The following is a 16,513-nucleotide window of genomic DNA, read 5'->3' as shown; positions in this document are numbered from 1 at the left end:
AAAGAAAAGAAAGAAAAGAAAAGAAAAGAAAGAAAGAAAAGAAAGAAAAGAAAGAAAAGAAAAGAAAAGAAAAGAAAAGAAAAGAAAAGAAAAGAAAAGAAAAGAAAAGAAAAGAAAAGAAAAGAAAGTTTGTGAATGTATGTAAGTGATGTGAGAACATGCAATAAACAATTTGGATCATTCACATCTGAGTCTGCGCATCAGATGCTGTAACTGTACAAAGTGAGTTGTATCAGAGTGGTTATTTTTCTAATGGTACATCACTTCTCTGTATCACTGCCCAGCACCTGCTGAGGACCTTCCCAGCTTTCAAAATATTTTTTGGCAAAAAAAAGTGCCATCTCTTCGTGATTGTAGTAAGGCATGAAGTACATCCGTTCCCACTCTGGCTTCTGCAGTATGAATCTGGGATAGGATGAGCAATGATCTTGTGCTGTTTTCCTTATGTGTACTCTGACTGAAATTTTATATCAGCATTTATAGAGGGCCTGCCAGGACAGAGACAAATGTACTACTTTTGTAATACTGAATCACAGTCCTTCATTTTAATGAATTTAACAGCTTTCTGGTTTGAAGCACATGCTGTTAGTTCCTGGTAAGGTTAGCAGTCAGACAGACAGGAAGGATTCACATAGATTTTCTCTGTGAAAATTCTTACCACTTGTTTTTCTAATTATCTGTATTTATAAGTTCTGATACAAGATCATGTTAAGAAGCTGCCTAAAACATATTTGGTATTGGCTGGATTGCTTCTCCATATTCCAATTACAGTCTTAATTGCTTGATGATTCTGTGCAGTTATAACCCATTAATACATCCTATCACTCATGTTGTTGATTGCAGGAGAGGCCATTTCCAGAACACAAATGATTTCTGTGTTGTTTTAATAGTAGTTTGATAGATGGAAAAGATAACTTTCATGCTGTAGTGCAATATGATCAGCTGAAATTTCTCAGGGAAATTTTACATTGTCTGCAATTATAAACTCAGTGAGATACTGAATTTTTGAAATGCTTTGTTAATTTTACATAAGTGATCCTTTTTCCAGATGATGATTTGCATTAATTAAAACATATGATGAAAAGCAGATCATCTAACAATCAGAGATCTGAAGAGAACACAAATGTATAATGTTGGTAATGGAAATCAGATACTGAGAAACAGTCAATCTTTTGGAAAGTTAAATAAAACTACTTTGTTGAGTATAGCAGAAATGCTAAGACATGGCTTGAAACAGTGATTGAGCACCTGGTGGAAAGGAAGGGCCAACCATGGGGTGCTCAGGTGCAAGCAATGCACCTGACTTACTGGAAGGGTGGACCCAGGATTCATCCTTTCTCAGACTTCATTTAAGGGCTGGCAGTGGAGGTTTCTGGGATTTCTACCTGCTGTAGTCTTTCCAAAGGTAAGCAGTCTTTTTGTTTGTTTGTTTTTTGTTTTTTGTTTGTTTTTGTTTTATTTTTTTTTCCCTTTGTTTTTGTATCTATGCTGTATTTGGGCTCGTTCTCATCTGCTGCTGCCTTGGACTTTTCCACCCCACTATTACTACTGTGTTTTCCATTACATTATAGCATTACAGTTGGATTTGAGCCAGTTCAAATGTGGCTCTTATTTGCAAGAGAAGATAGTCCAAATATTTTCACATATTAATTTTGGAGCAGGTATCTAGTTAGTTTAGGTAATTTGATCATTGTTTCCAATGTTTAAGTCTTGAACAGACAACGGAAACAAATCGTAGCGTCTAATACCTCTTTTCTGGATATGAATAATTTTTTATAAGTATGCACTAACTAAAAGATTAACCGGTAACTGCAGATTCAGTGGTGTTCTTTGTACATAAGAGCCTAGTAACTTCATTGAAATTTACATTTTAAGTGAAGAGAGTTAGGCAGGAGAGGCATTTTAAAGGACTAAAGGCATTCGTTCATAGATAATTCTTTATCTTATTGACTCAGATTTCTTATCTTTCCTGAGCATCTAAATACCTCCAGAATATTCTTTTTTGTTTCAATTGCTGTAATAAACTCTATATTTCACATAGGCTCAAATAAATTTGTCTAGAGAGACTGGGAAGTTTATGTCCTTGGAGATAACTAGAACCCATCTTGTGCTGGTCCTGGACTTGTTCTAGCTGACTTTATTTAGTAGGGGAGTTGGGCTGTGTAATCTCCAGGCACACCTTTCAGTCTCAACTATTATGTGACTATCTGAAAACTGCTGGTACTAAGTCAGTAACAGGTTTCCGAACCTTGAAAGATTTTATGCACATGGATTCTTGCTGTTGAGAGAAATAAAATTTGCTTATTCAAAATTAATGTTTTTTCCATCTGGACAGAAAATCTAAATAGGTATCTGTCTTAATAGGTATCAAGTCCCTGATTGAGCTATATTAGACAATTCACCTTTCTAAAGTTGAGTCTTTAAGTGTATTCAGGAAGACTGTCACTTAACGTTCAATAATTATGTGTCTGACACTTTCTTGGAAGTGTCCAAGGCCAGGTTGGATGGGGTTTTGAGCAATGTGATGTACTGGGAGGTGTCCTGCCCACAGCAGGAGGTTGGATCTAGACAGTCTTTATGGTCAGTTCCAATCCAAGCCTGTGATTCTGATTTCTCAATGTGTTATGTGAAATCAAAGAACCACATTCTAGCAGTAAGAGACAGGTATCTTAGTACTGTGTTTTGTCATTAAGTTGACAGCAGCAGTAGATGTTTGAAGTAGCCTGTCACTTTTATCTGACTGGCACCAATCAAGTCGTCTGAGTCCGCAGTGTTGTCAAAATATTTGATATTCCCCCACTAGAGTGCACAAGAGTTTCAAAAGTTGTTACTGTGAGTCCAAGTGCTTTAAATATGCTGAAAATTTAATTCATTACTTCTAGGAGAAAATTCTGTTTTGATTAAAGTCACAAAGTAATGAAGAAAGCAACCGTGCTAGTGATCAGCTACTCTCCCTTGTTTACTATTACTTACAACTCTGAAAAGAAATTGTAACAAATTTAAATTATTTAATATAAAGATGGCAGCAATGTTAAAAGAATATGTAAGGACAATAAAAGTAAAACTTCATATAAATGGACTACAGAATGGTCAGAAATAAATATTAATCAGATAACTTCGTTGTTATTCCAAAGGCAATGTGAACTGCTGAAGAGAAATTATATAAATGTCACATTTCTTGTAATGGATGGAAAAACTGGGAACTTAGGAACTAAGTGCCTGCAAAGAATGTTACTACCACAAAGCAGGAATAATGCATTTTGAAACACACCTATTTATTTCTAGAGTATCAGTCTCCAATGTGCATGGATATTCATTTGCTCTAAAGTGTGATCTCTAGCTGTTCCTGGCATCTTGTTCATAGGCCTCAGTGAAGTCTCTTAGATGCAGTGCAGGTATATCTGCCTTCTCCCTATTGTAGGCTCTTATTTATCAGCATATGTGCAATAAGGGATCTTATCTCATGGTAGCATAACTTGTACTAAGAGTACAGACACTAAGCATGAATCTAGCTATGGCAATGTATTTATACTGCACTGCTTTCTCAGAGATCTCAGTGGCCCACAATCATACACATTCTTTGAAGGCTATTAAGTAGTAATGCATGCTTATTGTCACCCTGACTTGTGACATTCCATAGAGAATTCAGTTAGTACTTTTAGTTGTCAGGCAGATGTTCAGCCATTTCCAAGAAACCAGCATTCCATCACGTCATGCTTACTTGGAATGATAAACACAATTTCATAAGTCCCCCTTTCTTCCTTCTATCTTCCAGCCTTTACTGCTTCACTTGATATCATATGGAATGGACATCCCTTTGGTGAATCAGATTCAGTTGCTCTGGCTGTGTACCCTTCTAGCTTCATATACATCCCCAACCAAAACATTGAAGGCCGTAGAGAGAAATAGATAAGACCCTGACACTTTCTGTGACCTGTTCAGCAACAGCTAAAGCACAGGTGTATTATCACCACTGTTTTGGACATAAATTTGAAACATATCATGGTACAAGCTACTGTGAAGAAAAATAATTCTATCCAAACCAAAACTGTTATAAGTATCTCATTCCTCCAAGTAGAACTCCACTTTTCCTTTTAACGCAATATGGATCCCCAAAAGGTGCTGTGGTTTCAGCACATCTTGATGGTCTTCATGCCTTTTTACACCTTGGGCAGCCCTAGGAAGGATCTGGACAGGGTGCCCCTTCCTCTGAGTCCTCAGTTTGCATTCTCTGCCTGCTTTTGTGCCTCCTTGCTCACCTTGACTTATTGAGATGAGCCTGTAATAGACAGGTGGTTCACACAGTGAATCAGGGCAGGGTATTACTTTGTCTCCTCTATCTATCATTGTTTTTATATGCTTCTTTGTAGGTGTACAGACAGCTGTTATCACGTAACCTAATTGAAAGAAAGCAAGTGCGCAAATATAAAGAAAATAATACTTAAAAATACCCAGGAAGATATTATTTCTCTGTTTATACACACTTGCAAATATAAATTCACAGGATCACAATGCTAAATCATTTAAGCTCCATTATTTTATTGTTCTAGTATAAAAATATCTTTTAAAAAATCATAACATAATTTCTTTATAAGGTATAGTAGAAACTGAAGTAAGAATAATCAAGTGTAAATTTTTATAACACATACTAGCCTTGTGAACTAGCTTCAGTCTCTGAATCCTATAAATTAAATAGAAAAATCAGCTTATTTCTATTGCTGTTGTCAGTGTCTAACACACTGTTGTTACAGTGGTTTTATGATTTATTATTAGTAAACTCTTTCCCAAAATATTGTTCGGTATATGCAGGGAGATTACCAGATTTGCTGAAACACTGATGGCAAGTGTCACTAGTAAATCTGCCATATCTGGATTAAAAATCTCCATCAGCAGAGATCTCTGAACTGAAATACATTTTACATATTTAATAATTAATAATGGCTAATGTATAAAAGATTGACACTGCATAGGGTAGCCCAAATAGGAAAAAAAAAAAAAATAGTGGTCACTGAGGGACTATTGTGTCAGATGAGGGTGTTAATTGGAATATAAAATCAAAGATTTTGTGCTCATTGTCCTGATTAAGTTTTCAGACTCTTGTTTTGAAACAGGTTACTGTAATAAAATTTCTAAATGTATAGTAAATGTATGCCAACAATATGTGATGCAGAATAAGTACATTTACAATTCAAAATGTATTCAGTGTACATATAAAGTTCACAGAATATGGGCAGACAAAGCAATAAGGAGAAGAGGAGGAGGATGTTGGCTTAGAACTCTTCTTACACTGAGAAGAGCTAGTTATATCTGTGGCAAGACAGTAAAGGCTCTCTTTGTCCACAGAATTGCAGTCTGTTTGCTCAGAATGTTTCGGGAGCTGATTCAGATTTTTTTCCCCTTCCTATCTGTACAATTCTTTTGATTCCTTCCTACTTCGGTCTCATTAGAGCTATTCAGCAAACTTCTTAATTAAAGATTTAAGTTTAGATAAGACCTATTTTATTAAAGCTGAGTTTACTTGATGTTTTGTTTCTCTGGAGTTTTAAAGTTAATTTGTTGATTTTTTTTTTTTTTCACAAGTTTCTCATTTATTCTTTGCCAGTAATCTCTGCAATCAGTGCCAGCATGTTTTGAACAATCTGATTGTCATTTCTAAGTGATAAAATCCCAGGTTTTCAACCAATATAATTAATGAAAGCAGTATGATGGTTCCCAGAAATAACTATCTATTCAGCTTTCTTTTCAGTACAGTCTGATTCATTCCACTGTCTTCTGTGCCCTACATTTTTTCCATATGTTTATGCTTTAATAAACCCAGACATCAGTTTAATCCATTCTCTAACTCTGTTGAATCGCTTATAATTTCCCTAAACAGTTCCTGAATTCACAATCTGACGCAATCTGAGTTTTAATCTTAGATGTGCTTTTATACTTATTTTATCCTTGTCCCTTTTTTCATTTATAGGGCTATCAAAACTTGTGCTATCCTTAAAAAGTAATAATAAAAAGCCCTGCAATGTATAACTCAACAAGATAGTTTCCATTCAGGCTTTATTCTTATCCTCCCAAATATAAAAGCATTAGCTTCTTTGATCAATGTCCCTCTCTTCCCTTTCCTTTCTTTTTAATTGACTCAACTCAAAACCCCTGTTTGGTATCCCTAAGTTAATGAAGCAGACAGAATTATAATATCCTACCATATTCATGTGCATGTGTTCTTGTGGATACGAGTTTTTTTTTTTTTTCCATTTCTAAAGAGAGCCTGAGAGCATGACTCATTAAAATTGAATATGCAGCTCCTGCACTTAAAAACTAATTAAGAAGCCCAGAATATTTAATTTCATTGGGTATCCCTGCTTTCCTTAGGTGTATCTGAACATACATCTTCCTTAAAGCAGTTTCTGGGAGGAAGAAAGGAAGTTTAATGAGCTCTTCTCTCAAAGGGTTTTCTCCTGTTTTGTCTCTTAATACTGCTGAGGCCATTAAAATTCATAGGAACACACACAAATCTATGTATGACATCACCCACTTATTTCAGTGTACTAAATACTCATACACCCAAGATAACTGTGGAATGAAAAAATCAAAATGAGCATAACCAAAGCTATCCTGACAGTAGAATTTTCTAGTAGAAGTAAGAATCAGTCATCCCATGCATCACAGTTTTAGTCTAGCTAGATCAAGTAATTGATTACTGGGGAGGTGGGGGGAGGTGGAAGAAAGGAAAAAAGAAAAATGACAGTAGAATACCCATGGCTAATATGTTAAATTACCACAAAATACTTGAACTAAATTTTGATACCATCATAGGAAAAAAATAAGAAAACATTTCTTGAAAATGGCCCTATAAAATGAAACACTTGTATTTTTTTAATTGGCTGAATGTAGAGCCTTGTAGAATACAGATAGTAGTGGGTGTTATGACATAGATAACATTCCAGCCTGATATGAAATGTGCATTATTTTGTTTGTTACACAAAATAAAAGGCATCACAGTATTGAATAGAGGAGAAACTTCATTACTGATAGGATCTGCAGAGCATGTTGTGACAAAATAATCTGAGGTCTGTCTGCTGATACGGGACTGGAGGATACCCAACATCTATCATTTATTCTCTAGCTAGATTGCTCTTTTTAAATATACTTTATTGAAATGGTGATTTTTGTTATACAATTTGTTTTCAGATTATTTCTATGCCCCACACCATCGCTCTGTCTTTCTCATCTCAGAGTGGAACACTGACTTAGGGAAGATACTGAGCTTCATTTGTCTGCACTATTCTGATGAGTTTAAAATGAATTCTGTCAGCTCTTTGGTTTATTGCTACTGCAATGAAGCGTGTTAATAACTGAATAGACACCATTATTGTTGTCATGAGGAAGAACAGAAGGTAAAATAAATAGTGAATCTAAGATATAATAGAAAGCACTTATCAAAAATTAATTACATTTATTTACGTTATTTACCTTTGAAGCTCATGAAAGGGAATATAGTGTGTGACCATAGAAACAGTTGCATATAATGCTGTAAGGATCTTCAGAATGATGCTGGAACCATTATAAAATAATAAATATATAGGCAATCTATGTAATGCCATTTATAGAGGCAATAACATAGAAAGCATACCATGTGAACCAGTATTCTGTAAGGCTAAAATGTCAGAGGAAGACTAAGTCAGTGAAGCTGGATTTCATGCAAGGCTACGGGTCACAAAATGAAAGTAATAGATAAACTGCTGCAGATGTGGAACCAAAGTCAATAAAACTGTGTAAGCAGAATTTACCTTTATCTTCCTCAGTGGGTATATACGACCACAATATGTTATGCAGACCAAGATGTGAATGTTCTGTTATCAATTGTATCTTATTGCATGTGTGCCTGGTTTTATCCTCTGAAAAAGAAAATAAAAGAATCTACTCCCTGTGCATCATTATACTTTAAATAGATTTAGCAGATCACATTTGTGAGAAATGTTTGTTCTAAAATGGTTTTGTTCCAAATTTGCATCCAACATTATACTTCTGAAAAAAAAATTCATCTGTTCTATAGTTTTATTTTTCTTTTTTAACTAAATAACTTCAAAAACAGAATATCTAAGTTCTTTTTGTTACTATATGATCTATCATAGGACGTAAGAGATATGACATTTGAATTGCCACCACTAGAAAGTCATGAAATAAATCTAAAAAACATAATTGTAATATAAAATAACAGCAATCCATTCAAAAAATATGATTTTTCTGGTAGATGTTGTGTTTTTTTTCTCTGCAGCAAAATATTCATAAATTTGTTTCTAGGAATGCCTTTCTCTACTTATTACAAAGTATAAATATTTTTTTAAAATAATTGCCAAAATTTATATTTCAGTGAAAATCCTACAAACTTTTCTAATTCTTAAATTAGCATAGTAGTGGTTACTATTCAATAGACAAAACTACTGACAGCCTGTACAGAATACAGTTAGAAGTTCTTTGTACTGCAGTGAGTAAAGACAGATAAATCCATCAAATGCAATAAAGCAAACACAGTGCAAAGCTATATAGAATCTCATTTTAGCAGAAAAGTAATTCCTATTTGAATCTCTATAACTTATCATCAGAAAGAGTAGAGGGCTCTAGTTTCAGTCAAAAATTATTTCCTGTCAAAGTTAAACAAGGCAAATGAATGTTAAGGAATCTAAGCAGGAAAAAATGAACTCAGCTGATCAGCAGTGATATTTTCTCAGTTTTGTTATTTTGATGTTATGTATCTACTTAATTGAGATTAAAAAAGAAAAAAAGAAAAAGCTGAGGTAATATTAGGAAAAAAAACTGTTCTCTTCAGTAGGAAATGAAAAAGATGGCAGGAATCTTCTGGAATGTTTGTGGAAAAACTGGAGATCTTCTTTGAAATGCAAATGGTGTCTCTGGCGATAAATAACCAATAATTACTTTTTCTTGAAACCACATTAATGTTCTAAGTAACGCAGCCACTCCTGTGTTAAACTTTAACGAGTTTGATTGCAATTACTCTTCACTGACAGTTTCAGTCTGCAGTACATGATCACTAAAAACAAGGCCTGCTCCAGACCTAAAAAATATCAGCTGTGCTTGTTTTCGTTTTTTTTTAATACTGGAAGCATGGAAATATAGATGGGATATCCACTTTAAATGTTATATAAAAAAAAAAAAGCTAACTATATACACGTTTGATTTAAAGATGTTCCATACTTATCTTATTCCTCATACTCACTGAGCAAACAAGTTAACAAAAAAACTCTAGACATCCTGTTAATGAGAAAAAAAATGAAAAAAAACTCGGTAGCAGGTGAGGACAAGTTGTACTCTCAGCTCAGAAGTACACAAGTAAAGCCAATAGAGGACAGGTATCTCTTACTACACTTAATACTGCTGACTTGAGAAGGATCTGGTTTCTAGTCTTCCATGTAATCAGTACAACTATGGAAGACCAGTTCTTCCCTTCCTGATCTTTGTGAAATCACTGTGAACTCATTGCCATACTTCACAAAGGCTGATCTGAAGATAGGGTAAATACCATTTTTGTCATATATAATAAGCATGGTTAAAATACTTTACCTATTTCGCTTAACTTTGAATGTGATTATTTTCATGGATTTTCCCTGACATTTCCCAGAGAAGTATGATTTCTTCCTAGGGAGGGAGTTATTTCCTGTGTTCTCTGCATACTCTGCTAAGCTTTTCATTTCTCCTGAAGGAACCAAAGAGGAAGAATAGAATAATTTCTTATCATTTGGATGATTGAACAAATGTATGTTTCCAAGGAAACTTAAAGAGAACAGTCCTAAAGACTGGCCTTTCGAAATGCTAGTTTGTCATGGTAGTGCTAGAGTTTTCATTCAGCCATTATATATTATGAGTTAGAGTGATGAGAAATATAAGCTTCAGTTGCCTTTATTCTGTTGAGAAGAAGAAATTTTTAGTTAATTTTATACTCAATAGAAGTCAGACCATTTATTTGCATTCATTTATGTCTCTTCTAAAAAAAACATCCAGCAGGCTGCAACAAAATCAGTTGGCTGGTTCAAACTCTGGAAATTCCTCAATGAGTCACAACAGTGAAGCAAGGAGGCGTGAATTACAGCTAGACTTTCCACAACGCCTTGTATACTATATACTTAATAATTTAATTGTCTTCAGGTTTGAATGAATTCTGATTTTGGAATTCTAATTTCCCAGTGTTTTGGGATCTTGTTCTTGCTTTGTAACTTACAATTTCTAAGACATAAACACTTTTTGCTAAGAGTTTTAATCTCTCTTAACTTACACCTAAGTGATTTCTTCAAAGTTGGTGCACTCTAGCTAAGTTTCTCTTCAAATTATTGTTTATATTTTAATTCCTGCAGGTAGCCTTGGAAACAAGACCTTCTGTGGGTGGTGCTGCTCTATTACAATTCAGCCATCTTCTCAACAGGATCAACAATACAGAGAGGAAAGTAGAACTGAGGTGCCAAAGCCAGTGATTGCAGTAGGAATGCAGAATGTCTAAAGGAGGAAAAAGGTATTTTTCTGAGAGTCTATCCAGGGATAACAATGGATGCTTCATTTACGAAATATCACTCACACAAATTCTTGCAAAATAGGAACAATATTAAGCTTATTTTACTTCTGCAGCTTTGATACATAAATAAAAATCAGGCTTTTCATTTTATTCTCAGTCTGTTGAATTGAAAACTCTTGCTACAGAAAATCAAGCAGTTCATACGAAACAATCTGCCTTAAATTTTCCTTTAGTGTGATAAAACCACTAGGTTCATTTCAGCAGAAGTGTGTGTGTTCAGCTTCAAATATGGGACAGATGTATCAGATAGCCTTTCCACTGCTCACTTTCTGCATTTGTTTCTCTTCAACAGAGCCATGTCAACTGATGATTCATTCCAATCACTGAAATCTTAAATGCATTTTGCTGCATGTATGTTTATGAACTTTGTTGACTGGGAGATTGGATGTGGCAGATAGGAACAAGTGAAAGTAAGGATTTTAAATTCAGTTGCTGAATTTTTAAGACTGATTTTTAAACAGCGTGCCTGTTGGCAGGGGAGGGAGATATATGCAAATAGGTACATATGTATATGTATAGGTATAGAGAAACATCTACAAAGAACTAGCAACACAGAAGGTAAATAGCATGTGTACTCTACCTACTTTTTATACGATATTAAATACAATATATATGCTGTATAGTTTCTGTAAACATGTGCAAGCGTATACAATTTCTCTATATGTCCTAATTTTTTTTTAATATTACCTTTTCTTGCAATCCGCAAATCAGATCATCTTACGCATATTCTGTTAGTACTCTGTTTATACTTGTTTAAATAATCTTGTATTACCTATGGTTTTGAATATTTTAACAAAATATCAGTGAAACAATGTAATTACTTTTCAATTCTTTTACAAATATATACCATGAGGTGCATAGCAGTGTCACTGACTCAGCAGGTGCCGAAGTACTTAATATTGCAGAACCTTCCTGCCATTCCCAGTTACTCCTTTTTCAGTGTAGCTTTTGTTAGTCTGAGACAAAATAGCTTTCCTGTTTCAGACTTTGAGCCTTTCTGATTCAGAGGCTTTTCAAATGAATCATTGAGCTCTGATATAGAACAGATCTTGAGAACTGCCAGGACAGAGGTGTGTTTCCAACAGTCACTGACACACTCCCATGTGTGTTACCAACAGCCTTTCACTGATTTCTCTTTTCCTTGCTGCTTATACTTTTTTGTGCAGAATTGAACACTAACCCATAGCATTCATTTATTAAAGCTTTTTTCCACCACTCTTAACCTTCCACTCTATTCTCTATTTTTTTCCGTCTTCATAGATAAATACGAATCCTTTAACTACTAATCAAACACACTTTTCCAGTTCTTGATTTATAATATTATATTGTAACTTTCTGCCTTCTTATTACACAATGCCTTGTGTTGGAAAGAAACTTAAAGATAATCCTGCTCCAAACGCTGTGACATGGGGCAAGGTTGTCACCTACTAACCTTGGAGCCACCCAGGGCTCCATCCAAACTGGCCTTGAGCATCTCTAAGGATGGAGAAATTCATCCACAGGTTCGTTACTCATACAATAAGTTCCTGTGGTTGGTAAGATTATATTTAGGACAAAGTTATGTGTAAAAACATATGAACAAAAAACATATCTTATGGAAGCTTCTATATTATGAATTATTTCAAATACTGTATGAGCTAAAAAAAAAAGCTATAAAATTTGCTTAAATGTTTTTATAAATTGAAAGCATATGTTTAAAAATAACAAAATAAGAGCAAAAACATGGGTTTTCAATGTATTTGATATTATTGGTTGTAGCAGCAGTATTGAGTCTTCAGAATAGAACAACTCTGTACTCTAAAAAGTACTTGCAAATAGACACCATGCTAGAAAAGAATTCAAGCTTGTTTTCTATGACTATCTCTTGAAAAGTAGATTACCTTCTTGCTATCATTTGGCACTTTTTTTTTAAATTTTAACTTGAAATACTAGCAAATCATCTACTTTGCTATGCTATTTTATGTGCTGTTGTTGTCACAGTACAAAATCCCTAGTTATAAGATATTTGTGAATTAAAATACATGCTTTAAAATTTATATTTTTCTTTGTGGTCTACAAAAACTAACTAGGAGGCAGAATACATCTCTGAGGAAAATACTACTGCTGTCTTTTAGAGCTCTACGAAAATGCACCCAGAACAACCTTTTCTTCATTCGGTAGGAGGTCAGGGCTTATAAGCACCAAAGGTAGAGTTCTGTTGCTGTTAAATTACTAGAGTGAGACATGCTGCTTGAACCAAAGATGTCAGAGTTTAATTTTGGTTAGCAACAGAATTCATGCTTGCAATTGATATAGTCTATGTTCTTGTGAACAAAGCTATATGTCTTAAATTTTAGCCACTGACTTGTCAGTTAAGCCTTAACTGTATCACTTGCTCTAACTGTTCATCCTATCATGATCCTCCTAGTTCATTTCAAGTAGCTCATCTTTAGCAGACACATCCAACCATCTTCCTATTAGGGTCCCATGTTTTCTTCCAATTTTAAATGCCTCCTTTCCTCTAAATTATTTGAATGCTTTTTACTTTATTACATTCAAAATCACACCTCTACACTATCTTTATTATCTATATTTTCTGGGATAATCTGTAGCATACTTTTCTCTAGCACCTGCTCTGGTATCTCTGTAGAATTGCAGAGTTGCATCAGCACATTTTAAACTTGCTGGAAGTCTAGGATGACGGCTGGATGTGTTCATTTTCTCCGTTATTTTAATTTTCTTCCTCCAGCTGTGCAGTAAATACAAACATAAATTTGATTACATTATGAAGTGAAATTTTTTATGCTGTAATGCTTTTAAACTAAGATTCAAATATCCCATAGGCAGGAAGCGATACTGAGATGAGATACTGCATAAAAGTTACACGGAAGGTATCAGTAATGTTTTTGTATGTTATTGCACAGAATTCAAGTGCATTCATTTTTCTCATTGACCGTTTGCAAACCGACAACATTTGCTTCAGAAGGAAACATTTACCATTAGAAAATGTAAGTAATTGATCAGATTTCTAAAAATATGTGTATTCAGAGTCTTTTCTGTGTAAGTATCTTAAATCTCATAAACAATGAAATGGTAGCAAATAAACTATTTGGCTCACTTTGTCTGTATTTGTTCAGGCAATGCAAGCTACTAGCAATTAAATTTTCTCATGACAAGGTTTTCTTTTCGACAGTAATTTGTTCATTGATTACTGCTCTTTGGAAAAGGACTTACCTTTGGAAAAGGACTTAATGTAGACTTTGCAGGTCTGTTGCATTTATGAGAAGTCGATCTTCCACCATTAACTTGTCTAGCTAGATCACAGAAATACAAATTCATCGTTAGCTTATCCCGCAGGTATTCTGCACACTAGCATGCATATGTAAATGCTGAGGCCATATACATGGGCTTTAACAGTATTACAGAATTACTGTATTTGAGTTTAGGGTCTTAAGTGTTGTGGAGCACATAAATACAAAATTTCTGTGTTAAATTATGTCTGTATTAAACTGACTCATCTTCAAAATGCAGATAAGCCATCTTTATTTCTATATTCTTTCATTCCTAAATGATTCAGAACTGACAGTAAATGACATATTTTGCCATATCCTACTCAACAAAATCTTGATCACAATTTCCAACAGCCATGTTTGTTAAAAGCTAGACAATCTGATCTAAATCAAAATTAAATCATTCTATATTAAACATGCCACAGTTAACAGCATTGGTCAATTACTTTTCCAACTTCAGAGACTTTCTATAGACATCCAAGCCAGGCTGCTGCGTAAGTGATTTCTTCAAAATATGAGGAAAATTCAGGACAGTGAATTGCTGTGGGTGGTAGTTTCTTCTCAGCTCCTAGACAGCTGTCTGCCTATCAACCAGCTCCTGTTCTCAATGGCTGGTAATATCTCTGGATACAAAGGGGATGCATCTCTATAGGAACAGAAATAAAAATCAGTAATATCTCTGGCTTGGTAGCAAGAAGATCCTGTGCTTGCAGTTCTGACCTCTGTTACTTCCGTGGATTGATTTTATTTTTCCATTTTTCCAGGAAAGAACATGGGTGGTTGGTTTTTTTTTTTCCTTTTATACTGCACTACACAAATGTTCATTATCCCAGAGAGAGATGAAATGGATAACTGCACTGAAAAAAGAGAAGGTTAGAAATATATAAGTTATTGAAGAAACTTAAGGATGAGTCAAAGATGAATGCTTAAAAGGACAAGGGATGGAAAAAAAAAAGATGCATTTCTAAATGTGAAGGAGAGAAAAGAAAAAAGAAGGAAACCAAAAAGGAGTAATGATAACCCAGAAGAAAAATGAATGAGTGTAAATTAAAAGATTTAAAAGATAAAATTTCTAACTCAGTGAGTTTTTGTTTGTTCATCAACATCAAAGATAATGATATAAAAATTATAGCAACAATATTTTCTCAACTCCTTAAGGAAATTAAATTTCTAGTTTCTTTTCTACATTTATTATGGACAAAAATAGCCAACATTATTTTTTAGGAATTAGTTTTTTGATTTTTTGTTTGTTCCTCTAAGTGAATGAATTGCTTAGTATTTTTTCTGCTGCATAAAAGATCTGGTTTCTTCCATAGAAATAATAATCACTTAAGGACTACTGAATGTAAACTGTCCAATTCTTCAGAGTTACTGGAATTCAAAATCTTGAGAATATTCAGGATAATTTTATGGTGAGTTGCTATCTGCAATCAATGTATATTTACACTTTCTCCATGCTCTCCAAGCCATGTAATAAGCTACCAAGCAAAAAAACCCTCTGTCATCACTCCTGACAGCTAAATAATCCTAAAGATGACAGAAATAGCAGAACATCCATTATAGTACTGGAGTTCAGTTTAAAATCAACAGCAAAACTGGAGGACAATTAAAACATGTTTAGACTAGTAAGAAAATGTAACCAATTCTCCAGTGATTCGGTCTGTGGGCTTTTTCACATTCACAAGTTGTTTAATGCAGCTGGTCAAAATATTTCAAATAAACACTTCCGATTTTCCATTGTAAAATGCTGATTTAACAATATCTAAATCTTTCCTGGAATCATAGAACGACTCAAGTTGGAGGGGACTTTAAAGATTATCTATTTCCAACCCCAAGTGGAAATGACTGATTTTGTCATGACAATTTTTATTACATTTAACAAAACTGTTCCATTTATTAATTTTAAAATTTATCTCAACCTTGTTGTTTGAATTCTATTTTTACTACAGTAAATGAAAATATTTGGTCTTCATAACAAATAAAACTAATGTGACACAAAGAAGCTATAATATGAACATTAGTAAGTCATTACCTTCACTCTTGGTCATATCATATGATCTTTTACTGTACTCACTAGTAGTCAGACCATACGTAAAATCATATTACCATTACAAACTTATTCTTGTTTCATCTTTGGATTTTTTTTTATTATTATTTCTCTTTTAATAGGCTGCTGCTTCTTTGCTCTGAGCACCCTGGGAACCAGCTGTTTTATTGTCAAGCCCAAGTGCCTATTCTTCCATAATTATGGACAGTAGAAAATGTAAAGTTCAGTGCAAGCTCAAGCCGAAATTGGCATAACATAGAACTAAGAACAAATTTACAATTTATATGAATATGCAAGATGAAAAAATCAGCCTGTATTTTTATGCTTTTTTTTCCAGTAGTGCTGAGTAGAACTAAACACATATTCAGAAGCTGTCCTCTGAAAGGAATACTTCTCGTTGCCTCATGTGTAATTGTCTTGTCTTGAAAACATTGCTCTGAAAAATAACACTGTACTGAAACATGTTTACCTGAAATGCATTTTGTCCTGCATATAAATACAAATAAGATATTTTCATAGCACTCTGCAAACAATCTCATTGGAAAAAGAAATGGGATATCAAATCCCAAAAGCTCATAAAACTGAGATTCCTGTATTTAAACAGAAGAGAGATGTAGT

The 16,513-nt window shown here is 34.1% G+C and overlaps 1 long non-coding RNA gene across 1 annotated transcript; it reads left to right on the top strand.

Moving 5' to 3' along the window:
* The first annotated feature begins 1,282 nt into the window (after positions 1-1,282).
* Positions 1,283-12,147, top strand: LOC109367784. The gene is made up of 3 exons (XR_004160024.1): positions 1,283-1,405; positions 10,365-10,519; positions 10,872-12,147. It is a non-coding gene; the product is annotated as an uncharacterized LOC109367784 (long non-coding RNA).
* The last annotated feature ends 4,366 nt before the right edge of the window (positions 12,148-16,513 follow it).

Source organism: Meleagris gallopavo, chromosome 5 (genome assembly GCF_000146605.3).
Source record: "Meleagris gallopavo isolate NT-WF06-2002-E0010 breed Aviagen turkey brand Nicholas breeding stock chromosome 5, Turkey_5.1, whole genome shotgun sequence".
Taxonomy (NCBI): Eukaryota; Metazoa; Chordata; class Aves; order Galliformes; family Phasianidae; genus Meleagris; species Meleagris gallopavo.
Note: the sequence above shows the minus strand (reverse complement) of the source record. Positions and strands in the feature narration are given on the sequence as shown.